At 47.5% G+C, this 27,620-nt stretch overlaps 1 protein-coding gene across 9 annotated transcripts in view; it reads right to left on the bottom strand.

The window, feature by feature from the left end:
- The window catches only part of SGMS1 (sphingomyelin synthase 1), a 262,858-nt gene that overhangs the window by 83,059 nt on the left and 152,179 nt on the right, over positions 1-27,620 (bottom strand). For 8 of the 9 annotated variants that reach the window (XM_044239513.1, XM_044239503.1, XM_044239509.1 and 5 more), the window contains 2 exons: positions 24,402-24,550; positions 22,762-22,842 (listed from right to left, as the gene is read on the bottom strand). The gene's annotated coding sequence lies outside the window, so the exon portion shown is untranslated. Of the gene's footprint in view, positions 1-10,570; positions 10,667-22,761; positions 22,843-24,401; positions 24,551-27,620 lie in introns of those variants that run through there. The other variant, XM_044239512.1, reaches the window with a different exon arrangement.

Below are 27,620 nucleotides of genomic sequence, written 5' to 3'. Positions count from 1 at the left end.
AAGATGCTCAGTATCACTCATCAGGGAAATACAAACCAAAACTACAATGAGATACCATCTCACACCAATCAAATGGCTAAAATCAACAACATAAGAAACAACAGGTGTTGGTGAGGATGTGGAGAAAGGGGAACCCTTTTACACTGTTGGTGGGAATGCAAGCTGGTGCAGCCACTCTGGAAAACAGTGTGAAAGTTCCTCAGAAAGTTAGAATTAGAGCTACCCTATGACCCAGCAACTGCACTACTAGGTATTACCCAAAGGGAGAAAAACTCAAACAACCTAGTTCAAAGGGGCACACGCACCCTGATGTGTACAGCAGCATTACCAACAACAGCCAGATTACAGCAACAGCCCAGTGTGCACAGACTGACGAATGGGTAAAGAAGATGTGGCATATAGGGGCGCCTGGGTGGCTCAGTGGGTTAAGCCGCTGCCTTCGGCTCAGGTCATGATCTCAGAGTCCTGGGATCGAGTCCCGCATCGGGCTCTCTGCTCAGCAGGGAGCCTGCTTCCCCCCCTCTCTCTCTGCCTGCCTCTCTGCCTACTTGTGATTTCTCTCTGTCAAATAAATAAATAAAATCTTTAAAAAAAAAAAAGTATTTAAAAAAAAAAAGATGTGGCATATATATTCAGTGGAGTACTACTCAGCCATAAAAAAGAGATGAGATCTTGCCATTTGCAAGGACATAGAGGAATTCAGAGAGGATTATGCTAAGCAAAATAAGTCAGTCAGAGAAGGACAAATACCTTATGATTTCATTCATATGTGGAAACCTCCCTGGTGGTCTAGTGGTTAGGATTCGGCGCTCTCATTCATATGTGGAATTTAAGAAACACAACAAATAAGCAAAGGTTAAAAAAAAAAAGAAAGAGAGAAAGAGGGAGGCAAATAAAAAAATGGACTTTTACTAGTGACAACACAGGGCTGGTCACCAGAGAGGAGGGGAAAGGGTGAGGTGACAATTAATCAGCTGATGGGGATGAAGGCACACACCTGTTGTGATGAGCAGGGGGAGGGCTGGATGGAAGTGCTGGATCACTACGGTACACACCAGCGGTAGGTTAAGTAAGTGGAATTTACGTAAGAACTTAAAAAACAAACAAACAAAACCCAAGCAAAGTTTTCTGTTAAAAAACCTTCCAAACAACATACTTCAGCGAGTTTTCAAGCAATGAGTTAAAGAGCTACAAACGCCCCCGCTACGTGCCAGGGGCCTGGACTCCCACAACGCACGAGACACATCTCCTACTCCCAAGGAGTTCGTAGTCCACGTCCAGAGAAACACCTGTCAATGCCACATGCTCGGTGTTCTGTGAAGACGCGCCTGACTGTGCGGGCCCCAAAGGAGGGCAGCAGAAGGAGTGTACCCCACATGAAGAGGTGCTTGGCTCGCAGACACCGGGCCCTGTCGGTCTGGAGCCCGCTGGCCCTGCCCGAGCCTGAGTGCTGACTTCACCCCGGGGAAGGGCTGGGGTGGAGCCGACCAATGGGAGCCACAGAGAATGGAGAAGCTGACAGAAGCATATCTCACCTCCCTCGCTGCAGACCTCTCTGGATCTCCGCTGTGGGTTCAGTCCGGGGCCCTCCTAAGCGCCAACCACAGCCCCCCACCCCACCCCCCCATCAGTTCTTCCAGCCCAAGCCACAAGGACCCGCTGCTCTTTGACTCCCAGCTTCCTCCGTGGGCTTCTCGCCGGCCCGGGGAAAGCCGCCTCACCCAACTCTATTTGCCAACCTCAGACTTCAGGCCCCGACCAACCGGTTACGCTGCACCCGCCCCCTCCCCACCCCTCATGACTCCCTCTGGCTGCTCTCCGCTAGAATCCCAACTTTAAAATGGAAGGAACCTCAGAGTTTAAGTAGGTCACCTTCGTTTGGCCTAAAGGAGCCAAGCTTCAGCCCCAGAAATGTTTTGGTTTACACAGAATTCCTTGAAAGCCGATCCAACGCCTTTCCACCTATCTTCTTTAAGGCCGCCTCATCTTCCCGGGCATCAGATGATGGAAATGTTCTGGGTCTGCTCTGCCCAACATGGGAGCTGCGACACTTGCACTTGAATGCAATGAGTGCAACTAAGAAAGAGAATTTTTTTATTTTATTTCACTTTCGTTTAATGTAAGTGACTGCACATGCCTAGTGGCTAGGGTACTGGGCAGCCAAGCACCCATGGCCATCCCCACTGCGGGGAAGCACTCACATTGCTGGTGTTTGCGTACTTGGGTTGGTACGCAGAGAGAGAAGCAAAGGAGAAGCATTAGCCCCTGAACTGATTCAATTCACAATTTAAAAATACAGCAACTCCCAGCCCCCCTGACCTCACCCACACACACAGACCCACAACTTGCTCAGATAATTTGGTTAACACATTTTCAGAGCTTTAGGCTCCCTGGAACATGGTGGCAGCAGGGGAAGGAAGTCTGGAGGACATGGGGGCCACTGAGGAGAGGCCGGGAGTTGAACCCAGGCCAGGGAGAGGAGGAGATCTCCTTGCAGAGAGAACAGGAGATTTCTGGCTGTTTTTCCCTGTTCTTCAACCCAGTGGGCAGAATGCCTGCCGCTTCCCTGGGGCAGTGCTCTGACCCCGCTCCCTGCTCCCTTTCTGGGAGGAGTCCCCCCCCAGTCCTCCTGGGACACACTTCTGGCCATCCTGGCACTGGGGACACTGTGAAAGGCAGTCCCCTCGGTCTGGACTGGTGACAACTGGTTTCTGGGCTGGACATGTTGAATTTCCACATCTCTGACTTTGACAGGGACATGATCAAAGTGAAGGACAGCGGGCTCCCGCCTCTGCTGAGTATTTTGCTGGAAGGAAAGCCTGAGAGGCTTTAAGAAGGTGACTGTCCCAGCCGCGGCCCGCTGGGTTGATAATCTCTCCAACAAATGCTCAAGAGTACAAACACCAGTTACTGTTAGCAATGGTAATTGCGGGAAATGTTTCAGTACATAAGTGTGAATACAAGAATATTAAAAGGACAGTCTTCTAAGAATACAGTTTTTAAAAGCACCACAGCTTCCGGAACCAAAATGCCCAAAATGGGGAGGGGGGCTGTGCTATTATCTTGGCAGCCAAATAAAAGTAGACTTCTTTTATTCAAAACTTTACTTAATTTTAACTATTTAAAATTTGTAAGCATCTTAGCAATGGCAAAACCACGGCGAAAAAAGTCAGTGAAATTCTGACTAAAAGCCGCCTTGACTGGGGACTTCTCCAGCAGTGTGGTAATCTGAGCGACTTAAATGACAATCACAGGATATGCTAAGCAGCCCGGTAGGACTGAGTTGGTTTAGTTTACTTTGTAACTATAACAATGGACTCTGGTCTGCTCTACTCATGCTCACATGAGTCACTTGCACCAGAGGACAGGGCACTCAGTTAAGCTCCTTTCTCTTCTCCACATTTTCTAAGAAGCAAAGGGAAGTAGCAGCATTACAATGGTCATCAGTTCTGGAGGAAAGGACACTCAGGGTGAAGACAAGCGTCCCCCATGGGAAGCAAGCTGGTGCTTCCAGCCCACTGTCACCTGGGGCGGGGCGTGGGGCCTTACCAGTCCAGCCCCTTAACCTTGCGATTCATAAATAAGATAAATGAGGAGTGGTACCTGCCAACCAGTCTCATGGGGACATTAAAATAAAAATACCCATTTAACACCTTGCTGTGGGAGTATGAACCACACAGACCGGAGGCTGGAATCTGCTGATCGCAATCCACAAGGAGCCCAAAAAGCACACAGCGGGCATGGGACAGAACGACACGGTGTCCCCGTGTGGTGCAATGCGTCGCACAGTAAGGTCGGGGTGGGCTCCGCAGTGTTTGGTGTCTAAGGCACGGCAGTCAGGTCTGGAACCCAAAGGCCTGATCTCAAAAGCTCACAGGCAGCCCCAGCCCGGGGACAGAGTCACCCCAAAGACTGGCTCTGGTTTCCCTGAAAGCGGGACACCCTCCCTCCAGGAAGACAGGCCGGGCTGGTGCTGCCAATGTCATCGCAGCTACAGGGTTCACATCTGCAAACTCCTCTCCAAAGACCTTTCCGCCCGAGGACCACCTCGCACCAAGTGCTCCCTCTGCCCGAGGAGCCCAGAGTGGCGGAACTTCCTCCGTCTCCCTCCACTGTGCTCCATGAACCTGCAGGTGTTTGCGTCCTTTTAGAACCGGGTCTTTTCCAAGTTAGAAAGGGCCCGGGCTCTCCCCAGCCCTGGCATGCCCACAGACCAGCGGTGCTTAGGGTGGAAACCGGTGACTCCAGTGAACCAAAGGCCATAGGAATTTCCAGAAGGGGGAGGGACCCCTCTTAAAAGCAGCAAACTAAACCCACAGAGAATATTTAGATGAGCACATCAAAGAATTCAGGAAACACCAAGTTTAAACTCTTTAAACTAAAAATACAAGCTCACAGACATGCGTGATAAGGTCTATTGTTCCATTCTATGGTGACCTTTTAAATCTCTTTGTTCCTTCTGTGTCTGTCTACAAGGTGTTTGGGCAGGACTCTAGTTTCAAAACACAAAGAAATCTAGCTTCACATCTGCTGACTCAGCACAAGTCTAGAACTTGGGATTTGGACAGCAAAGAGTAAGGGACTCCACTGGGTGAGCACCAGGAACCTTGCAAACACACACTCGGCCTTCAGGCACCTTCCACACCTGGGTAACAGCAGCTCACGGAATTTCCAGCCTCATCCACATCTGGGAAAGGAAAGTCATGGGGCTGAGCCCAAAGTGCGGAAATCATCTAATCAGGCTTCAAGAACTGTGCTCACTGGGACCACCTAAAATTGTAATCTGTCTCTCATCTCTTCATCTACAAGGAACCCGAGGTCTGGTTTGGCTCAAATGTCAAACTCTTCTGACCCCTTGGAGCTCTGCAGCTGTGTGTTCCCATTCAGGCTTCTCTGTTAGAATGCCCGAGTGTCTGTCAATCGCCTTTACATCCAGCAACTCTGGGGCAGCTCGAGACCAGGAGAGTCTGGAACATTGCCTTCGATTTCTGCACCATCGTGAGGGTTCAAGAAAGCCGGAAGGCTGGCTTCAGGAAAGCCTCCACGCACTACGTGAAAGGCTGGCTGTGTTACAAATGTCTCAGGGGCGGGCTGTGGTGCCCCAGTCATTCCTAGTCCACCTGCCGCTGTCTGCTGGGGGGTGGAGGTTGGGGGTGGTGTGTAGTCTCCCCACTGCTCCAAGCTGACAGCTTTCCAGATACCCAGAGAGAGGCAAGCTGCTGGGGGCACACACAGACACCTGCTCCACAGGAGGGCTTGCGTCCCGTGTGCATGCAGGACTTCAACAATTCCCTCCAAATGCAGAGGTCCTGGGACCCAGAGAGAGAAAGTGAAATTTCTTTAAAAACTCACAAACATCTTCAATCCTCCAGACAAAGAGCCTCTAAGCCAGGCCACTTTCCACAGTGCATCTCTCAGAGGTACCTACTGGATGACAAAGAGAGCTGTAAAACGTTCTCCCTTACAAAGGAGACAGCAGGTAGGTCATGCCCACAGGGGGCAGGGTGACGATCCTTCCATCCAAGGCTCAGCTCCCAAAATCAATCAATCAATCAATCAATCAGCCTGCAGTCAAATGCATGAAGTTTCAGCTGATCTTATGGAAGTGTCCCAGGCCACCACGACAGCAGGAGAACAGTGGGACTCAGGGATGGCCTCTAGACTCCCAGCTCCATGGCTAGGCGACCCATGGGGGTGACAGGAAGAGCGACCACGTGAAAGCTCTGCTCCATCTTTGGTGGGGAGGCAGAGTGGGAACAGGAAGTCAGTAAGACAGCAAGGCTGACACATTTGGGTAAACGTGGCTGGGTGTGTGTGTGGCTTGTACCTTAAGGCACTAGACAACAGATTAAGGAACCATCAATCACATCAAAAGTAGGATGAAGAAACAGAGTCCATTGCACTGCTTAAGAACAATGTTCCAAGTTTTTGCAGTGGAGCAATCCACAAACACAGAACTCTTCCTCCTGGCTAGTTCCAGCCCCACGTGAGGCACAGGACTCTAGCTCCTTCCCCACGGGGCTAAAGTTAACACTTCAGGGATAGAACCTCCCCGACTTCTGACCCCAAAGCCCTTTTTGGTTTGTATCTTTCAACTACTAGAAACCCACTTTCTTGATTCATCCTCTTTCCAAGTCTTCAATTTTTATAAGCATCCAGCTAATTCCACTACCAAAAAAAAGAAAAGTGAATCTGAAAAACCATGGCTCACTCCTGGGCCCAAGAACGGCACTGCAAGCTTTGCAGATGCGCCCTGTGGATTCCTGCAACTCTTATGAAACAGGGACGGGGTGATCACAGACAGAGAAACTTGCCTCGAATCAGAGAGCAGGTTAAATGGGTACAGCTGGGATGCCCGCACGGGCTTACGTGACTCTCTCCCAGCACTGCACTCTCTTCCTCTAGGGGAACGGAGCAAATGCCATGGTACTGGACGGCTGCTGGTAAAACGTGCATGCCGTGCCCTTCTGCAGGCTCCAAAAGACCCATTTCACAGAAACACACAGATGAGGTTCCTCAGCCTCAACACCACTGACATTGGAAGGCACGATTCTGTGCAGAGGGGCCTGTCCTATGCACAGCGGCAGCGTCCCTGGCTCACTGACACCCCCCGCCCCCGCTGCCACCCCGTGAGAACCACCGAGTTTAGCCAAGTGCCTAAGATCACATCGCTGGTTCAATCTTGACCAATACCAAGAAAGAGCCCCTCTAAATTCTAATCTGATGGAGGTTTCTGGGAGAGCCAGCAACAGCTCCTGAAGAGCAAGCACTCGTTCCATCAGATAAAATGCGCCAGGCAGAGAATGTGACCAGCTCTACCTCAGTGGACTGGAAACCAGTACCATCCCATAGCTTCCACACCAGGCTGGACATCCCCAGGGCCATCAACCTTCGTTCAAAGTTTCTAGACCCTACCCAAATCCAACAGCCCCATCTTGCACCCACAACCGACACACAAACCGAGAACTGTACCCAGCAGCGCCCAAAGCAGCGAAAGCACGAGCGACAACAGAAGGCCCCATTCCAACACACACGGTCTACTGTCGGGCTCAGGGCTTGAATCACCGCCCACGGATTATCGATCTAATGTAATCCTTCACCATCTTCAACAACCATACTAAGGACATAGTATTTATCTGCGTTTTATGAATGAAAAGACTAAGGCGCAGATCCCTCAAATAACCCGCCCAAGGTCAGACCACAGTCCCTGTTCTTTCGGGGTTTATAAGATTTTATTTATTTATTGGGGGGGAGGGGGCGGGAGGGACAAGCAGACTCACCACTGAGCACTGAGACCATGACCTGAGCCCAAGTCAGACACACGTAACTGACCGAGCCTCCCAGGCATCCCCAGAGTCCCTGTCCCCTAACCACTATCTCCAATGCCTCAGAAAACCATGGGACCGTCGCCTCCCTCTCCACCTCTACCAGCACGAGACCTTTTCCTCCAGATGTGTCCGGAGCTGGGGGCTGGCGGCTAGCTCGAGGCTGACACCACCCTACTGACCAGTCTTGCTCGGGAGGGCAAAACACAAACCCACTCATCTCTACTGCTGCCCAACCCACACATATCTGCCTCGAGTAACGATCACGCAGCACTTGCTTAAATGTCTGGCTGAAGCAGGCCTGTGGGCACCCACGGGGATGTTGATACACCTGTCTGGTAACCAGCAAAAAAAAAGTAGGGCCAGATGGAGAGGAGTGACGCTGGACCTGGGCAGTCAATCCACGCTCGAAATCCATCCCTATCCACCTTCTCAAACTGTCACTTAAAATTCTGCTAGATACCAACATGAGCCCTGAAAATCAAGTTTCCAGAATTTACCACATGCCCTGTTTCGAAAATCAAGCTGCCTGGCATACTTCCTCCTCTCCATGATTTTCACAAGATTACCCCCAAGTGGTTTTATCATTGCACTGGCATGCGCTGTCGACATCTTCGAGAACTCAAGGCACTTAACACAGCTAGGACTCCGCGAGGTCTAAGGAGGAGGCCTGGGTGGGTGTTCTGTGTCTAAGAGGTGGTGACGGTGATGGAGGCGGGGGTGGGATGACACTGGGCTCTGGGTTCTGGCCCAGATGCTGTAGCGCACAGCGTTCTAAGACAGGGGACACTGTTCTCTTTCATTCCGACCTCGCAGAAGCCAGCCCAGCAGAGGGACCCTCGGTGAACTGGCAGCCCCTGGTGAGACGCACTGAGACTTTCTCACCTTCACTGAACAAGAAAAGTTCCAGCATTCACAACGTGCGCCACTCGTGACCTCACCATTCTTAACCAACAGGCTCAACATTAAGTGCCAAGAAACAAAAAGCACTTGACGTTGCATAGAAAATACTGCCCGTGTGCGCTCACAGACAGTGACCCTGGACAACCACGTCCCCAGCTGCTTAATGCCTGAACTGCACTCAGTGCAGGCGGGATAGGAAGACTATGCCAGTCTAGAACTGACAAGGCTTCAGGGGAAAAAAGGAGGAGAAAGTCATCCCAAGCCTGGAACGGTGGGGATGGCACATGTGTTAACAGGCTCATCAAGAAAGGGCTTGCTTAGTTAATATCTGAAAACCATGAGATCCCAGAGTAAATGCACCATTCCTTGAACTTGGATATTCTGGCACTGGGGACAACGAGGAACTTTTAAAATCACACCAAAAAATCTGCTTTGAACAAAAAAAGTCCTCTGGGATTATTTCATTCAGAAAAGTTAACACTGTTAAAGCTGTTGTCTCAACTATAAAACAAAGATAATAATATCTCTATCTCTCAGTACGATTATACAAATTAAATGAGGTAGTGGGTGCAAAGCATCTCGCTGCTTGATTATAAGCAGGTCCTTAAATGGTCGGCTCTGTCAAAATGGTACTTGACACTCAAATCAAAATCTAAATTTAATCATCCCTTTAGATTTTAGACAGCTCAGAGATTTAACAAAGTATCTTTCCCTTCTCACCACCTGACAGGGGCATTTCCAGCTACCGCAGCTGTCTTCAACATCACAGAATGTTTCTCAAAAGAACTGGGATCCCCATCTCACACAGAGGCACTTGAGTTCAACTCAGAGCAGCTGAGCTGATCAAGCCTATGAACTTGGAAACAGTGCTACTAGGAGGTCAAAGTTTAACTCACTGAAAATTCTATCCAATTACTTAGTACATTTAGAAGGGATTTCTTTCTTCCTTTCTTTCCTTCTGTCTTTCTTTCAAGATCTTATTCATTTGACAGGAAAAGAGACAGCAAGAGAGTGAACAAAAACAGGGGGAGTGGGAGAGGGAGAAGCAGGCTTCTGGAGGAGCAGGGAGCCCGATGGGGGGCTCATTCCCAAGATCCGGGGATCAAAACCTGAGCCAAAGGCAGACGCTTAACGACTGAGCTACCCAGGCGCCCCTAGCAAAGATTTCTTTCTAGTGAAGTTTCCTTCATAGACAGAAAAAATCAGCTGCAAAGAACCTCTCACTCTTTCTGTTACAGTTTGCATTAGTTTCTATCTTCATAAATGAAGAATAATGGTATCATTCATAACTTCGTAATTCATGTCGGTAACTTCATAATGCAATTTACAATTTTCCTGTCATCCTTCTTGCTATGGATGTCTTCATGTCTTCAGCCTGCCTTTCGAGTACAGCCAGTGCTTCTCACCATATATCAGTGGTGATATATGTCTGTTGCACTGGGTTGGTCCTTAATCAAACAGAATAAATCAAAAGTTCTGCTTCTCCTGTCCCTACACCTCCCCCTCCTCTTGCGAAAGAACGAGAGGAAGAAAGAAAAAGACACCATACATATCTCAATGCGCTTGCTGACTAGTTTCTTACATAGAAAGCTTTTTAAAGAAGATCCACAACTTTATTTCTACATCAGTTTTAAAAGTGGTGAGGCAACAGGATTAAGAATGAAATTGAACTGCAGCTCAGGTCTCTGATTCTTACCCTTCTCTTTGGTATAACTCCACAAGGACACAGAACAAAAACTAATGGGGTGGTGGGGGGAGCAAGTCCCATGCATTCTTCTCAGGGTATTTATTTCCACAAATTCCGCAAGAGCAATTACTGGCCACAATACACAGAAAGCATGGCTGTGGAGTAAACATGCTCATTCCAAAACACGAGGCGCACGTGCTTCCTCCTGGCTGCAGCACAGATCTCACTCAAAGCCGCTCCCCGCCAGCCCAAGGAGTTAGCTCAAGGACCTCTCCCGCACAGGGACTGGAGTTCGAGAGAGGGCTTCCCACAAACTTAGCCACCTCGCTGTAGATGCAATTTGACTCCCTCCGACACCTCCGCTGGGCCTTTCTTGTAACCCACGGCAAAACCACCCCCTGCTCCTTAGTTCTCCAAAACACCCCGGCACATTCTGAGCCTCCGCGGCTGCAGCCCCCGCCCCCATACCCTGAGCCACGGGTTCAGCAAGGGCACGGGGAGCGTGCGGGGCTGTGGCGCGGGGAAGGGCAGCCCCCGCGTCCCCCGGGGAGCTCCGCGAGGCCGGCTCTGCCCGCTGTCCACCCGTCCGCGCTGCAGCCTTCGTTCCCCAGAGTGCGCCCGGGCCGGCCACTCCGCCCAGAGGGCACACACTTACGTCTCTCCTCCTCCCGGGCTGCAGTGTCGGCAAAGTTCCCGGGGCGCCGAACGAGTGTGCGCGGCTCCCGCCTGGAGGGGGGGGTGCGGGAGGCGGGGCGGGCGGGGGTGGAGGAGGGTCGGGGTGGCGGGGGTCCCCGGGTTCCGGGCCCCACACCAGCGCGTCTCCCGCGGCCTGGCCCGCCGGCGTGCAGCCGCACCGACACCTACACCGCACGGACACCGACACACCGACACCGACACCAGGGCCGGCTGCGACCCGGGAGGCTCCGGCGGGGAGGCCGCGGGTGTGGCCGGGCAGCAGAGGTTTTTTTGGAATGCAGGGTGTGGCCCTCTAACACAGCGAAAAAGAAATGAGTCAGCCCGTGGAGCCTGACCAATAAGCATGTTCACTGGCGGCTAAGGCGGAACTTTCCTGTCTTGATTTATATCAGCCCTTAAAAAAGAAGTTGTTTGTTTTGCTCCCCCCTCAAACTTTAGCCTTTAGCAACTTCCAAGAAAACAGTAGATGGCTCAGTAAAAACTCTTTCAAAACAAGAATTAATCTCATCATGACACACTAGATCCGTGGATGGAGGTTAATTTCTATTGCTTTCAGAAAAAGTTCCGGAGTTGGGCGGGATTCTGGATGCAGTGAGCAGGGGGCCTGGCCTGGCAGCAGATTCAGATCCGACCTCTGACACCGAATAACCTGGGCAAACTACCTGCAATGGGGGCAGGGGATGATAAAATGCCCACCTGACAGAGTCTGGGGGACAGCTTATATGTAATAGTACACGCAAAGCACTGGGCACAGTGCTCACGTACAGCAGGCACGCAAACAGCGCTGTCTTGTCCCTGGAAGTTCTAAATCGACCTTCAAAAACTAGGACAAGCTAGCTTATAATTTTTTAAAAATTATTTTGATGTTAAAATATCCAAATAATTTTAAAGCTGAAGTAGTAATTTGGTGTTGTGTGGTCTGAGTCCTTTATTTAAGTGGTAAAAATAAATAAATAAATAAGAATAAATTAAAGAAACTTTTGGTTTAGGATTCTTGGGTTTGGTGTTCCTACTATACAACAGGAATTTTACCACACACACACAGAAAGGCTTAAAATTGAAATGATTTCATTTATGCCATAGTAAACCAACTTTTTAAAAAAGTTAAGAGTGATTTTGCAAATACTCCATCTGGGTTACTGTGCCCTAACCATTATTATGGAATAAAAATACAGGAAAGTTTATGTAACTGGGAACTGGCAAATCACAGAAGACTGAAGAATAGCTAGGTCCCGTGGACCAGTTAAGAAATGAGTTGATGGCTAGTGGGAATAGAGAAATTTAGCAGAGGAGTAATTTTTTTTTTTTTAAGTTAAAAATTAAACCTTCTTGGCTTTGGAGATAATCTCCTGAGTTTAACTTCCTTGTATTTTTTAAGAACCAATCATTCATTCTATAGGCCAAAAATTCTTCAAAATACTCACTAACCAAATACCTGATCGAAAGTGAGATCAAAAGGCTCTTTCTAAAATGGGATATTATGTAAACCATTACGGAAGAGGGGAAAGAACACTGTGCCAGGAGTCCAGAGCTCCCGCCCTGACTTTGCGTGGCGCTAAGTCACTGCTTCATCTCTCTGAAGGGCTCCAAGGGTTCCTCCACCCGGAAGACTAATTTATGGTCAAAAAGGGCAGGTGCAGGGTAAGCCTATGACCTCACATTTATCCTTAGCAACAGGCATAATATTGGCCCATAGTCTAGATGATGGAGCTGAAAATTTCCCTTGACTCACAAAAAAGTAATCTCATTGTCCTAGATGCTTTAAGTTAAATTCTACATTCATCTGAGCTCTCTCTCTCCCAACTTCTCTTTCTCGAATTCACTATCAACAGGTATGATGACAGCCTCCCATTGTGTCTCCCATATCTCTACCATTCTTCCCATTCCCCAAGCCAGGTCACCAAGGCTGAGTGTCCCGACTGCTGTTCCAGCTGCCAGGTCTTCTGTGCTCCCAATGCATCATCACCATCACAGAATAAATACGACAACACCATGTGCTACCATGCCATAAACCTTCCCTCTCACTATCAATTAAACAGCTTTGGATTTATAGCAGATATCAAAAGGAAAATATCTGCTTTGTAGGCAACTTTCCTCAAACATTCATGCAAATTAATATGTATTTTTAAGCACCGTGATTTTCTATTTTCAGAACTATTATCACCGATCATACTGGTCAAACTGGTCATATGTTGGCTGTTACACCAAGGACAGCAGCTCTTTTATACGGGAAGGATGAATATGTATATTATATCTATGTATAGACATACATATATATCTGTATATATGTATAATATACATATTATATCTATACATAGATATAATATACATATATATATAGTTGTGTGTACACACAACTCAGGAGACTTACACCTGCAGTGAGAAAAATGTGATTGTCTACCTGGGTAGACATAAGCAGATACATTGAGATACATGAAAGAGGAAGGGGTAAGGTAGCCATCCAGAAAAGAGAGAGATGATTTACTTTGTTTCTACTGCCTAGGATCCAGTCAAGCTTAAATTCATAGAATGGGTGCTCTGTCTGGAAGAAGGGCTTCATACATATGTCTACCTGAATCATTAACTCAAACCAGTTGAAAGATGTTTACAACAAACCTTATGCTTCCAAAGTAGGAACACAGTTGCCAATGTTGCTACAATGTATTATCTCTAGGATGTCTTTTTTGCCTACAGCACCAAACTATCCGGCTATGGTTGTATAGTTCAGAAAAAGTGACAATTAGCCCATGGGCCCAATGCCATGATGTTCAAGCAGCAAACACTGGCCTCCACCTTTCCAACCCCCACAGATCACCCAAAACACCCTCCATCAAATACAGCAACTGGCCTACATGTTCCCCTAAAGCACAGGGCTTAGTACCACCTCCACATGGAGGCCCACAACACACCTCCTGGCTGTAGACCTTCTGTCACTCTCCATACTAATGGTGACCTTCCAGACCCTTCCTCTTCCTGGAACCCTCCCCACGTCTCAGGTCTTGAAGAACTCTTCTTTCCTCCAAATGCCTACAGACTTCCTTCTTCATACCTCCATCTCAACACAGACTTACACAACCTTAGCGTCTTCCTTCCATTTGCAATCCCTCCCCTGACCCTCTTCTCTGGCCAGATGAGGAAGAGACTATGTCTCAAAGGCTTTGTATCCCCCCCACCCAGACACAGCTGAACACACAGTCTGATATAAATGATGCTCCAGGTCAACAACAGCCACAAAGGAGAAAGGACAAAGTTTCTTTGGGCTGCTGATACCTCAAGGAGAAGTACATATTATAGCTGTTCAGACCAGTTGGCACATAGAACTCAAGTGGCAGATGTGTTTCATTGCTCTCGCTGACATGTTCCAACAATACAGAATGCTACTAGTGAGAGAGCAAGTTGGATACTTCCTAGAGGGAAGCAGAGTTTACAAAGGAGTGTCATCACATAAAATCTCAGTTCCTCCAACACTAACCCACTGAAGAAAACAAAGGCATTAAGTCATTTTCTCTTTCCCTTCTAGTAAGGCACACATACTCACACATGTGGCAGTCCTGCCAAAGCACCAATTCCTCCTGAAAGAGACATGGCTCTCTCCATGTTACACGGGAGAGCCACGAACATCTGCTCTTTGCCCACTAGTGCTCCTTGTTACCAATGGCAGCACAAGGTTCTTCAAGGCAACCTGTGACTACTAGAACCATGTCATGAATTTGTTTTATACAGTTTAAAAGCACACATTGTAGGATGTTTGCATTAGAGCAAACTCCTATCGACTCATTTTTCTAAGTTTTTATTTTAATCACCCAGGGTTCATCACAAGTGCACTCCTTCATCCCTATTACCCGTTTCCCCCGTCCCCCACCTACCTCCCCTCTGGTAACCCTCAGTCTGTTCTCAGAGTCATTATCTCTCTCTCTTATCTCTCTCTCTTTCCTCTCTCACACACGCGGGCGCGCACACAGTCACTAGTATCCTCTGATTAGTGCTAATACATTTCTGCTTTTATAAGATAGGAATAAACAGTGCCATTGTTCTCGAAAAGCTATGTCATAAACCAGCTGTCCCACTATATAATTATATTTATTATAATTGCCATGACAAAGGCACAACTTCTTACATATGCCAAGTCTAAACAGATGAATTAGTCACTACTCTCTAGCTTGCGGGTTAACAGAAATGGCACTTGAGGCATCCCCAGTAAAGGCAAGGTGGGCACATGATGGAATGTGCACTGGGTGTTAGGTTAAGACTGATGAGTCACTGACCTCTGTCTCTGAAACCAATAATACATTATATGTTAAGTAATTGAATTTAAATTTGGAAATAAATATTTTAAAATAAATCAATAAGAGCAAGGGGGAACATGCTGACTCCGCGTGACCCAGCAACAGGAAAGCCACAGGGGTAGCTGGGTTTTAGAACCAACTCAACCTGACCCCCACCAGAACCTGAAGGCAGATCTGTTTCTACAGATTGGTTCCATTCTCCCTTCCTAAAATCTGTCTTCTTCCGCTTAACTCCCAGCTCTCCCACCAAGAGGGCCTGTTCCACAGCCATAGTTGTAAAGATCCTCAGGGAAAACTCACACTGTTCCCATGTAGGGCCATGCATCCACCCAGAGGTCAAGGTCTCCCATTTGGCCACAGGTCTATACTAGAACTACCTAGGTGGGTTGACAGGAAGAGCAGTAAGGTCTCCAGGTAAGTTCACTTTCCCAAGTAGAAAGAAGGGCTCATTTGTCCCCCAAAGCACTACCACCTATCAAGAAATCCCATTTTATGCTGAGCAAAAGGTTATCTAAACAGCCCTCAGCCTGGTAATAAATTACATTCTAGAAGTTCACTTCTAAGGTCTGAAATAAATGAAGTCTCAGGTGGCACCTGAAATGCATTTCACTGGAGACAAACATACACATGGGCTTCTCTGGCCAGGCTTTAAAAGCCTATTTAACTTATGATTGATCTCAAGTATAAAGTTAATGATATTTCTAATACTGTATTCAAACCTCATTCTTAACACTGTTCCTTTGGGAAACTGTATTTGAAATTCCAACCAGAACAAGCAAAAAACCCGCTCAGTTTAATTCACTAAGGATCCAGTCATGACGGTGCCTTCTGCTGCACACACGCTAATTCCCGTTTGTTGTGTATATAACACAGCAAGGTAGGTGTTAACAGTTGTACTGGGCCCAGTGTTAATGGGAGTCAAGAGGGTTTTGAGCTCGAGGTTAACTGCTAAAATAAGCGGAGATGGCTTCAAAGCCATGGACGTCTAAGCCCAAAGCTGGGGCTCTTGTGTCTGATCCCCACAGCCAGGCAGGCCCAGGCTTACAACTGAGGAGACCCGGCTAGCATTTTCAACCCTGTGTAAACACCGAGATCTTCAATCATGGAACACTGCGTCAAAAACTAATGAAGTACTGTATGGTGACTAACATAATAATAAAAAACAAAAATACTGACCTTCTCTTACAGAAAAAAGAAGGGACTAGTGGCCAGTCATTGTCAATAACCAGACACTAACTTTCTATATCCTTCCTTTTTTTAAAAAAAAAAAAAAAGAAAGAAAGGTTTTATTTATTTATTCAAGACAGAGATAGAGCACAAGCAGGGGGAGCTGCGGGCAGAGGGAGAGGGAGAAATAAACTCTCCAATGAGCAGAGAGCCTGATGTGGGACTCAATCCCAGAACCCTGGGATCATGACCTGAGCCAAAGGCAGACGTTTCACCAACTGAGCCATGCAGGCGCCCCTCTATATCCTTCCTAACAGAGGATACTTCTCTGTGGTAGAACAAGAGAAAGTATTTCTCTGTCTGACCCCTAAACCGTACTAATAACTATATTTACATGAAGAGCCTCTAAAAAATCAAAGGTCAATAAATAGTGTCTTCAAAATAAAATTATTGTGGCCTGTAGAAAAAAGAGACCACTCTTTATTAAAAAGTCCATCTAAGGTATTTTAAAAGAAAATTAAAGTTGTAAAAATAACTGATGTGACACACTTTTGCCAATATAAACACAATGGATGCATTTAACAGTGTTTAACACTTAAAAATAAAAACCTTTTTAGCTATAGAGTATTTAATACATATAAGAGAATATATTTAATGCTTTTATAAGGAAAAATAATATTAAAATCAACAATCACGAACCCGTCACCCAACCTTAAGAGTGGACCATTACTGATATACCAGAACCGTTCCCTGAGCGTTCCTTCCTGTCCAACTGGGGCTGTGCCCTGTTCTTTCTGTGCATGTTGGAGAGAAAAGTGTGGAAGTCCTTGGTCCCAAAATGGGACTTGAGTAATCAATTAGCCATCTGCCTTTTGAAATCAAAGTGGAGAGGTGGTCAGAAGTAGCACAACAGAAAATCGCTGAATGACCAAGTAGCTAACTTGGTGCATCATCTTAGCCCAGAAACTACTAGTCAGACTAGTCAATTCTCCGAGGTCTTGGTTGCACACCATGGTCCAAAGCCAAGACAAGTCAGTAGGAAACATGAAATCAAGAGAGCCCCTGAACACCCGTGAGCTTATTGGACACAGGATCTGAGATAAGACAGGTCAACTCCCAATTATTCCACACAGAATAAGGTGTTACTGAACCTGCACAGATCCTTCTCACATCAGACACCATAAAGGGAAAACACAAAGGAGCGCTCTGACAATAACCTCCACTTCATACATCATGGAAAAAAAAGAACCAGTAACTTCAGTGGGGGGTGGGAATCAATGAAAATGGTCAAGAATTTACTAAGAGTTTATTTTGTTGTAATAACATGTTGGGCAATTTATATTGCAGAGAAAAAATTTTAGATACGTCATCTGTGAGGTTGAACAGTTCACAACACATGTCCGAAAAAGGGCATATACACTAATCTAGTGGATGAGTCTGTACAAATTGCTTCACTACGAATGCAAGATGGGAGTAAGAAAGTCTAATATTCAGCACCACCTGGACAGTGCAGTAAAAACAGGCTGAGGAGGAGGGGAGGCGAGGGGACATGAGCTTGAGTGACGGAGGCCAATGTCATTCCAAGGGCATCAGAAGGGTGGTGGAGCAAAGCCCGCCAGTGACCATGTGACACTGGTCTCTGTGACCCAACCGGGTGCCCCGTTCCACAGCCGCTGGACACACGGCACACAGTCATGCTGAATTCAAAGAGTCCTGATCCTGGGGCCAGGGCTTTGATTATTTGCAACTAAATGTCCAGACCTTGACCTGGGACATGGGCCCAGAGAGACATGGCAGACGGAGGCCTAATGTAAAGCTTCTGATGGGAAATGTCATCGCTACTCACATTGTTTCAGCCAAAGTAAGTCCTGTGGCCAAGACAGCCCCTGTGGCAAACCCTCACTGGGGTAGGAAAGTGTAATCATCCCACAAAGATGGAGGGCGGGTAGGAAGGAGCAAGTGTTTTCACAACAATGTGATCTACCACAAAGGGAAGAGAAAATGGCTGAGAAGTGTTTTCTTCCCTTCTGTGATGATGAAAGAAGTGATCCTAGGACAGAAAGCCACTCTTCCACGTCACCTTGCAGGTCTTAATACGGCCTCACAACCCTCTCAGCCATGTCCTGGGACCTGTCCAACGCCCTAGCAGCCCCTGAACTCCAACACCAAGTCCAGTGTCGCCTCCCCAAACCCAGCCTGGGAGGCCTCTGGTTCACCTGCAAAATGGAGACAATCCTGCCCTCTTCCTGGGAAAACTTTTGAGAAATTAGGTTAAATGATGCATTTAAAACATACAAGTGCATAAAAGCACTTAGTAAATAGAAGATAGTATTATTCTTAAATTATGATACTTGTCTCCTAATTCACATCTTTCCCAAACTGTATTTACATTTTACTCATAGTTTGTTTTTTTTAAATATTTTTTTTAATTTTATTTATTATTTGATAGACAGAGATCACAAGCAGGCAGAGAGGCAGGAAGAGAGAGAGGAAGGAAGCAGGCTCTCTGCTCAGGAGGGATGCAGGGCTCGATCCCAGGACTCTGGGATCATGACCTAAGCCAAAGGCAGAGGCTTTAACCCACTGAGCCACCCAGGCACCCTCACAGTTTGTTAATAAGTATATAAAATAGATGAATTAAAGATGTTTCCTTCGCTTTTTAAAACCACAATTTCCTCTAATCTTACAGTTTCTTCTATACACACACTCTTTCCAGCTTCCATTAGTTATTCACTCCCCCAATTTATTGATTTTTTTTTTAAGGCTCTCAAGAAGTTTTGGAAAGCAGAACTACTATCTATTATCTACAACTATTATTTAATTATCTATTATCTGTAGTATCTATTATCTATGATAATTAATTACTTCTTCTCCAGATAAGGGAACTTAAGGAAACTAAAGATACTCAGAATCTTCGCTTGAACTAGGCTACAGATTCCAATCTGGCTCCCAAATGAGAATGAATAAAGGGCTTGGCATAGGAGACCCCCATCCTCTACCCACAACCCCAATTAGCGCTGCTTCTCCACTCTGGAGAAGCAGACTTCCAGCCTTTCCCCCAGACTGAGATGGTCCTTTCCTACCTCTGCCTCTTTGCTCACACTCTTTCTTCTAGCTGGAATGTTCCCTCAGCACTGCCCCAACTCTGTTCAAAGATCCTGCCTGTAGAACTGAGGAGGTCACCACAATGCGTGCACAAAGACGTCCATCACGGCGTGCTCTACAAGAATGAGAAGCGGAGGACGAGCAAAATGCCCACTCCTGGGGGGCTGGTTGGATACACTCCAGGACATGTAACATGTGAAATTCTGTGTAACAGTACGAAATGTGATGTCGGTATTTACTCATGTGGCATGGTTTCAGCATACTGTCAATCAAATCAGGTGTCAAAACAGTATTTATGACAAACAGTCCATTTTAGGAAGAAAAAAGTATGTAACTCACCCAGGCTGAGAAAGAGCATGGCAGAATACAAAAAAACCAACACACAAAAAAATCCCCCCAAAACCCAGGTTAGGTGGTGATAACACTGGTGAATTTTTGTTCTTAATAATGTTCACATTTTTAAAGTTCTTTCCAATTAGTAGGGTTAACTTTTATAACTTTTATAATTTTTAAAATAGGTATTTTGATTAAAAGGCACTAATCACTGAATACCCACTGCAAATATCATCTGCTCCTGAAGGTTTCCTGGACCTCGCCACGCCTACCACATAGGTAATTTCTCTCTCCTGATGGTTTCCAGAACAGTTACTGTATCTCTAATGACATCGGCTTTCTGTGTTCGGGCCTGCGTCGGCTCCTGACATAGAATGAGACTGTCTTATTTGTACTGGAATTTACCCTCGTGACCCCGACTGCCAAGTACCGAGCACACTACTGCGTGTGGGGATGGCACACCATCCATGGCTGTGACATTCCCACGTTTCAGGACCACACACTTGACAGCTGTCTAACCAAACACTTGTCTACACCGGGGATGTCCTGAAACAGCAGCAGGTGCCTTCTGGGGAGAGAAATCATAAATCAGAATACTTTATGTGTGGTGAGGTTGTTTGGTCACTTATGTCTCCCAAGTCTGCTTTCACTATGACCAAAGACAACGTCGTTCATCTTGACTGAGACACAGGTCAATATTTCTTAATCCAGAGGCAAGTGTCTCAGATTTCCATCCATCTGCTTCAGCGTGAAAGGGACAAGAATTGCTTTTGCAATAATCCAAGTCCGTCCATGACTCCGTAGGAACTATAAATATCTATTGTTTTAGGAGGAAATAAGGGAACTAAATGTCTTAAGCTTATGTAAGTCTGCTTCAGGGAATCGACACCACTGAATGTTTTGAAATATCCAAGGCATTTTTTTTTTTTAGTTCAATAAAGAATGTGTTTTGAGAGCTAGGTGGGTGAGATTTAAAATAAAAACAACCACCACAATCTTAGCTGTTACTTAGCAATTTCAGGCTCCAATTGTTCCCTTTGAAAGGGCAAGCCAGCACGCGGAGGAAACACTGGGCTCTCGGGTCCAGCGTCCGTTCTGCCCTCCATCTCACTCCCCAAGACCTTCGTCCAGCCAGCATGATCTTGAAACCGCCCAGATACTGTCCTGCTTTGTTTCTCTCTCTGGAGACAAGTTACTTTCATTAAAACTTAATGTCTGAACAAAAGCAAAGCAACATGCCACCGTGGGTGAGGAGGAACGCTGGCTGCTGGTCCCCAAAGTGTCCCCACCTGACATGACAAAGGTTCGAGGGAGTACAGCGAAGGGACAGCAGACACTCGGAAGGGGGCGGACAGCCGGACTACCTGCAGCCCAGTCCCTGCACAGCCAGCAGGGGACCGGGGAACACGGCCATCACAGAGCCGGGTTAACACACCCAAGAAGAGAGGTTGACGCTTGAAACCACTCTCAGGGCTTCTCAGTTCCAGAAGGCGGGCGAGCACGGCAACGGGAGCTGCCCAGCACAGAAGCAAAAGCAAACCTTGTTTTGACCAACCCAACCAATGTCCTATCACCAGCGCTGAGACAGATACCTGAAGAACAGTGGCTTCAAGATGCCTTTGCCACAGGAAACCTATAACCAGTGCTGATTTACCAGCCGCCCCCCACCCCCAGGGCAGAACGTCAGACCCCTGGGGTTTCCAGCAAGCCAGGTGTTCGACAGACAGAGCTATTATTAAAAGTTACAGTATATAAACACATGACTAAAATAAATTAGACTAAAAACAAAGAGAAGAAATACTCAAATTCACCGCTTCCTATTTTACTAGGGTTTATGCTCTTGACATTCCTTGCACTCCAGTGTGTGTGGCTGGTATGAAGCAGATGCTGGGGTGCACCTGCCCAGCTTCTTGGCTCCGCTTGCACTGACCTTGCTGTGGGTGGGAAATCAGCCAAGCCGGGAGTGTTCACACCAGAGAAATCAGCAGGGACTGTAACCTTGTCTTCCCTCTGTACCTGCTCCCACTCCCCCCACAACTCCTCTCCCTGTCCCCCCTCCCAGGCCAAATCTTTTAACATTTGTCTGCACAGCAGTGCCCGCAGTACTGACCCCCACAGCCTGACGGAAGCTACGAAGGTCAAGTTGGACTGTATCAGATAAACTATACATCATGATGTAAATAAAACGAAGGAAAGCAACCACAGGCGACCCTTGAACCACACTGGGTTCGGACACCCACTTCCCACTCAGTCAAAGATCTGCGTGTAACTTTGAACTCTCCAGAAACTTGACTCCTGATCGCGTACCATGGACTAAAGCCTCACGGATGACACTGAGTCAATGAATGCAGACCTTGTACACTCTATATTTTATACACTCTATTTTCACCACAAGGTAAGCTGGAGAAAATGTTTCAGAGGAAATCCCAAGGAAGAAAAGATACATTTCAAGGACCAGATGATTAAAAGTCCACGTCCAAGTGGACCTATTCAAACCCGGGCTGCACAAGGGTCAGTTGTCCTTTCATTGTGGCCCCAGAAGCACCAATCAGAGCGCGGAGTATGACCCACGGTCTTCCTCTCATGGGAGGGATGACCGAGCCCCATGCACAGAGCTGGAGAGACTGACAAACTACAACAGAAGTACGAAGGCAAGAGTCAGGCCAGGGAATGTCTGACTCGGAAGTATACCATCTTTTCTCGTGGCAACCTCTCGTCCCAACATTATCATCATCAAAACGAAACTGGAAGCAACCACATTTAACTGTCAAATCATCTGCAACCAGCTGTGGCCTCTGTTGTGTAAAAAATGAGACGGATACTCAAAGAAGGATGTGGGAAGGGAGCAAAGAGCTCAACTTTATTCATACTCGCCACGTTTATTCATGGGGACTTCCCAAAACGTGCACACCCGAGGTCGGTAAGCCGTGCTGCTCACTGAACCAACGGGAACAAGAATGTCTATTTGCAAAGGGCTAGTCCCAAGTTAATATAAAAGGAGTCCTCCTTTGATTCATTAATTACTCATGTTACGTCTGCCCAGCTGTGACACCCAACGTAAAAGGACACAGCTACCAACACACAAAAACTGTGCAAATGTTAGAATCAATATTTTGAGGTGTTTGGATATTTACTTTTTAAACATTTTCTCTTTCAGACTTTTAAGCTATCTGATCGAGCCACTTTTCCACCATTGTCTCTTAGAGAATGTTCACCAGTAAACCAAAGACTTCCAGAGGGCTAACGAAATGTCACTTACTGATTATTTAAAACAATTCTTGTCATCTTGGCTTCCGAGAAGTTACCAGCTTCTCCCACTGCTCCAGCTCACTTCCATCACCTGTCACGAGGAGAAGGGGTCTGATTAGTCACAGGTCTCCGAAAGACCACGTTTGGATTTCTACATTTGTCTTTTCCTTTCTTGATAACCAAAACAGAGAGAAAATAGTCATCGCCTCCTTTCTCTTCAAAATTAAAAAGGAAGGACAGAGTAACAAGAGAGAGCACCCCAAGAGAAAAAGAGATTTAAAGAGCAGTGTTTCAATGGCTGAGGCTTGGGGCGGACTCCCCGCCTCTAGAGCCTTGCCTTATGTTTTTGGGAAGAGGTTTTGGTCTGTTTGCTGGGAGGAAGCAGTATCAGACTAAGCCAGTTTTCTCTCTCCCTGCCCCAGCCCCTCCTTGCCCTCTTCTGGACAGATCTGCCTGGGAGTGTGTGAGGAGGTACTGACTTAGGGCTCAGTCCTGCCAAGCGGGGAAGCCCAGCTCCCTCAAGCTCTCCACAAGCCCAGATGCTACCAGAAGACCAGCAGGTGACAGCTGCTCCAGTCAACGCACATTTTAGATTCAGAGATGCTGGTGAGGTCTCCAATCCCACTTTACCAGTAATTAAGTGACCATCTATGCTGATTCCTCTTATCCTTCCTCTATTTTCCATATTGATCAAAACTTACAGAATAGGAAAGATCAATCATTAGGGAACCCAACCCACCCATATCAACAGGATACCACATGGACAAACCCTGGTTCCAAGTCTTACCACTCACTAGCCATGATACCTTGGCCAAGCCCGTTCATCTCTTCCCAGCCTCAATTTCTACTTTTCTTAAAGATACTCCCCACTATACTGTGTGGTTCAGAGAATTAAATGAGATGAAGGAGGAAATCTGACACGTCAAGCATGCTTTGATCCAACAAGGGTATATCCCAGAACCAGGAACACCTGTGCTCAATGATCAGACCTGGTAACTCATCCCTAAGTCCAGTTCAAATAATGGAGATTCATATACTCCATGGAGTAATGTTCTATGCCCAGCAAAGGGCCTTCCTTCTTCCAAGAGCAAGGCATTCTGAACAAAAGCTTTACGTTTGTTTTTTAATTTCCTAACATTTTAGGGCCCACAACCTAGGACAATAAGTTCTGCTTTCTTTACCTTCACAGAAGAGCCCCAAATGAAAACACCCCACTTCTACCAGGTACAATGCAACCACTGCTCATTTTCTAGGAAAAAATATATGGCTCCAAGGGGGTCAGACTTATAAGACAGGCACCTGCCACTCTTCCTCACCTGAAGCCTCTCTGTTGTCACTCCGAGAAAAGAGATTTCGTATTAATTATAAAAAGAGACTCTGTCACCTCAGTTATAGATTAGACAAGAAGTCTCAAGTTTTCCAAACCTGTAGGGTGTGTGTGTGTGTGTGTGTGTGTGTTGGGGGAAAGAGGAGGGAGAGTCAGGGGGTCACAGAGAAAGGAGAAAATGGAACAAATGCCACATAAGCCCAGAGATCCTCCTGGTAGCAAGGAAAGAACTTACCAACATCAACAAGTTAGGAGGGTAGGACTCAAAGTCAGGGACTTAAGAGACTGAACCCAACACCAAGAGGAAGGAGCCCCATGCTCACCGGCCGGCAAGAGCTTTCTAGGCTGGTCACTCGGTGTGGAAGACTTTCAAAACCATGGACAGTGGAGAAGGGTCTGACTCGGGCTGGACAGAGAGGCCCCACGGAGTGGCCGGCCGTTACTGAATCCTTCCAAAACTCAGTTTCCAGGCCTGGAAGAAAAGGACAGAGACATACTGTGGAGAGAAATTCTGGAGACTGGAGAGCACACACATACAGGGCCCACTGTGAGTGTTTACGAACGCAGGTACAGGAGTCTTTTAAAGTCATGGCCTAGATTGCAATTCTCACCTACATCCATCAAATTCAGACTCTTTCCCTGTGTGAACACTGGAGAGAGGTCAAGTCAGACTTCTGATTAGAACATCAGACTTTCCCAAGTTGTTTGGAGCAGAGCTCCAATAACGGTGCCCATCCTAGCAGACAGCCTTTACTAACGTGCACGTGGAAACCTCTAGCTGTGCCCTGGGGACTGTTCTGCTGAGCGGCTCTGTGTTTCTTTTCTTGATGATAAATTTGTGAGAGAGGGAATGAATCACTTCCATCAGTGCTAATTCTCCTGGGGTGCAACGCCAAGGGCTCCGCGGGCATCTGTGGGGAAGAACAGCCACACTGACAGCAGCAGGCAGCCTCTCGCCACAGCTGGCTTCCCACCACAGCCTCGTCAACAACAGCATGGACTCGTCAGTGAGGCTTTCAAGAAAAAAAAGACCCAGAAGAGATGCAACAGCAACTTTTTTTCTAAAAGATTTTATCTATTCATTTGACAGAGAGAGACACAGTGAGAGAGGGAACACAAGCAGGGGGAGTGGGAGAGGGAGAAGCAGGCTCCTTGTGGATCAGGGAGTCTGATGCAGGCGGGGTTCAATCCCAGAACCCTGGGATCATGACCTCAGCTGAGGCAGACACTTAACCGACTGAACCACCCAGGCACCCCAGTAATAGCAACTTTTTTTTTTTTAATTTTTTTATTTATTTGAAAGAAAGAGCATGAGAGGCAGGAAGGTCAGAGGGAGAAGCAGACTCCCCATGGAGCTGGGAGCCCGATGCGGGACTCGATCCCGGGACTCCGGAACCGTGACCTGAGCCGAAGGCGGTTGCTTAACCAACTGAGCCACCCAGGCGCCCCAGTAATAGCAACTTTTAAACAGAACTTTCTATCTGAATAAAAGGGCTCCTTGACCCCTCCTACATCATTGTCTTTGGAACTCACTCAGATGATGCCAACTGCTTGGCACGGGCTGAGTCCTCTTCTTTTACCTTCAAAACCAGCAGACAATGAGCACAAGAAAATCTGTCTCGTTACAACTAGTACAACTACAACTAGTTCTAATCTTTTTAACAAGACCCACATTGTTTGCTTTGATGGAAAATATTTTAATAGGTTCGCAGAGTCAAGTTCCTCCTCCAAGCTGGTAATGTGCCACCACTACGGTCATTCAAAAGAATAAGCAACTTCAACAAGTGGCGTGAATGAACTCTCCGTCTGGCCCCATGCGCTGTGCCAGGGACTGGGGGTGGAGAAGGGGCTGGGAGCGGGCGGAGGGGAAGGGCATTCACGAGAACGCAGTGCGGTGGTAGCATCACGAGAATACAAGCAACCGACGTAGCTGATGTGCCTGAAGAGCACAGTCTGGACGTGAACTCCTGGCTGAAGCCGCCAGCTGCCCAGTTCTTCCTAATCCCGCAGCTTACAGATTCCACAACGGTCATGCAGAAACCTGCCTGAAAGGAACGCACTCCTGTTCTGCGAGGTTCAGACTTCTTCATTGGAGGGAGTGTGTGCAAGCAGGGGGAAGGACACAGGCAGAGTGAGAGAAGGTCCCAAGTAGACTCTCTGCTGACTGTGGAACCTGACGCGGGGCTCCATCTCGTATGACCTGAGCCAAGCCAAGAGTCAGCTGCTTAACGAGCTGAGCCACCCGGTGCCCCCACGCTCCTGTTTTGAATGGACACCCTGTCCTCTAGGACAAGGCCATACCTGCCCCCGAAGAGGAAGAGGCTCGTGGGCACGCAGCCCGAAAGCATGTGGCTGCCAAGACAGCTGCAGACAGCACTTGCACGAAGGCTCCAGAAGTGCAGAAAAGCACTTGTGTTCTAAGATGTGTCATTTTGGATGCTCAGACTCTGCTCTCCCGGGGAGCTGGTGCACTACAAGGGGTCTGAGCCTCCTCTGTGGGGGACAGTGTCCCATGGTCATTAAGAGCACGTGCTCCGTGGTCACCTAGAACAATGCCCCCCGTCTGCCTGGAAGACCTTGCCCAAGGTGTTAATTTCTGTAGGCCTGAGCATGGCAGTCACGGCCATCCCACAGCCCGGTATCGTGAGAGCGGCTGAAGGACACCACGCCTGCAAACGGTTTCGTAAAACTCACGGCAAACAGAAGCTGTACGCGGTCCTCATCCTGAGGAGGCAAAGCAGGTGTCAGGGCAATGTCACCAGAAAAGGGAGGTGTCCTCGTAGGTGCCAATATGTTCCCGCCATTCTTACCAGGAGGCCAGAGAAAGACCTGAAGAAACACTTCATTTTGTGACAAGGCACAAAGCGCTCGATTATCAGTGCATATCCATCTTGGGAGCAAAGTGGGGGCAGCAGCCGCTATCAGAGGCTTGCTGGCCAGTAGACAACTCGGACTTGGTAATACCTGTCCCAAAGCAAGTGCAATCACGCACTGAGACTGCTCAGCTAATAAGCGGCAGAGCTGGGATTTGAACCCAGGCTGTATGGCTTCGCTCCCGGTTCTTAACCACAGCACCACACCGTCTCCTCAGGGACGACGAAGAGCAGTACTTTTAGACTAAGACAGAGCCCAGGAGCAGGCCGGAGAAAGGGCAAGAAACACTCCAGAGATGACTGGAGAGATAATGATACCAAAGATCAGTTAATGGGGCCAAAGCATGAAGGGACCCAAACCACTAGCAATTCTAAATTACAATCTAAAGCACAGTCATCGCGAGAACCCGTAAGAGGATGACACTGGGAAAGTGAACTCACTTTGGAGGTCAGCACTTGTTTAAAGACAGCACCACAAAACACCAAAGCTGAAAAGACCCCACTCGGGTCCTTTATAGAGAGCATATTATGACCTAGAAATACCTGCTAGGGAATGTGTCACACACTCAAATTACCAGCCATCCAGGCAGGGGCTGACAGCCTGGGAGCTGCTCACCAAGGCAGAGCTCCTACTACCTTTCCCTTGTGTTTCTACAGCAGAAGAGAGGA

Source organism: Neovison vison, chromosome 2, assembly GCF_020171115.1.
Source record: "Neovison vison isolate M4711 chromosome 2, ASM_NN_V1, whole genome shotgun sequence".
Lineage (NCBI taxonomy): Eukaryota > Metazoa > Chordata > Mammalia > Carnivora > Mustelidae > Neogale > Neogale vison.
This window is presented reverse-complemented; position numbering and strand designations above follow the sequence as displayed.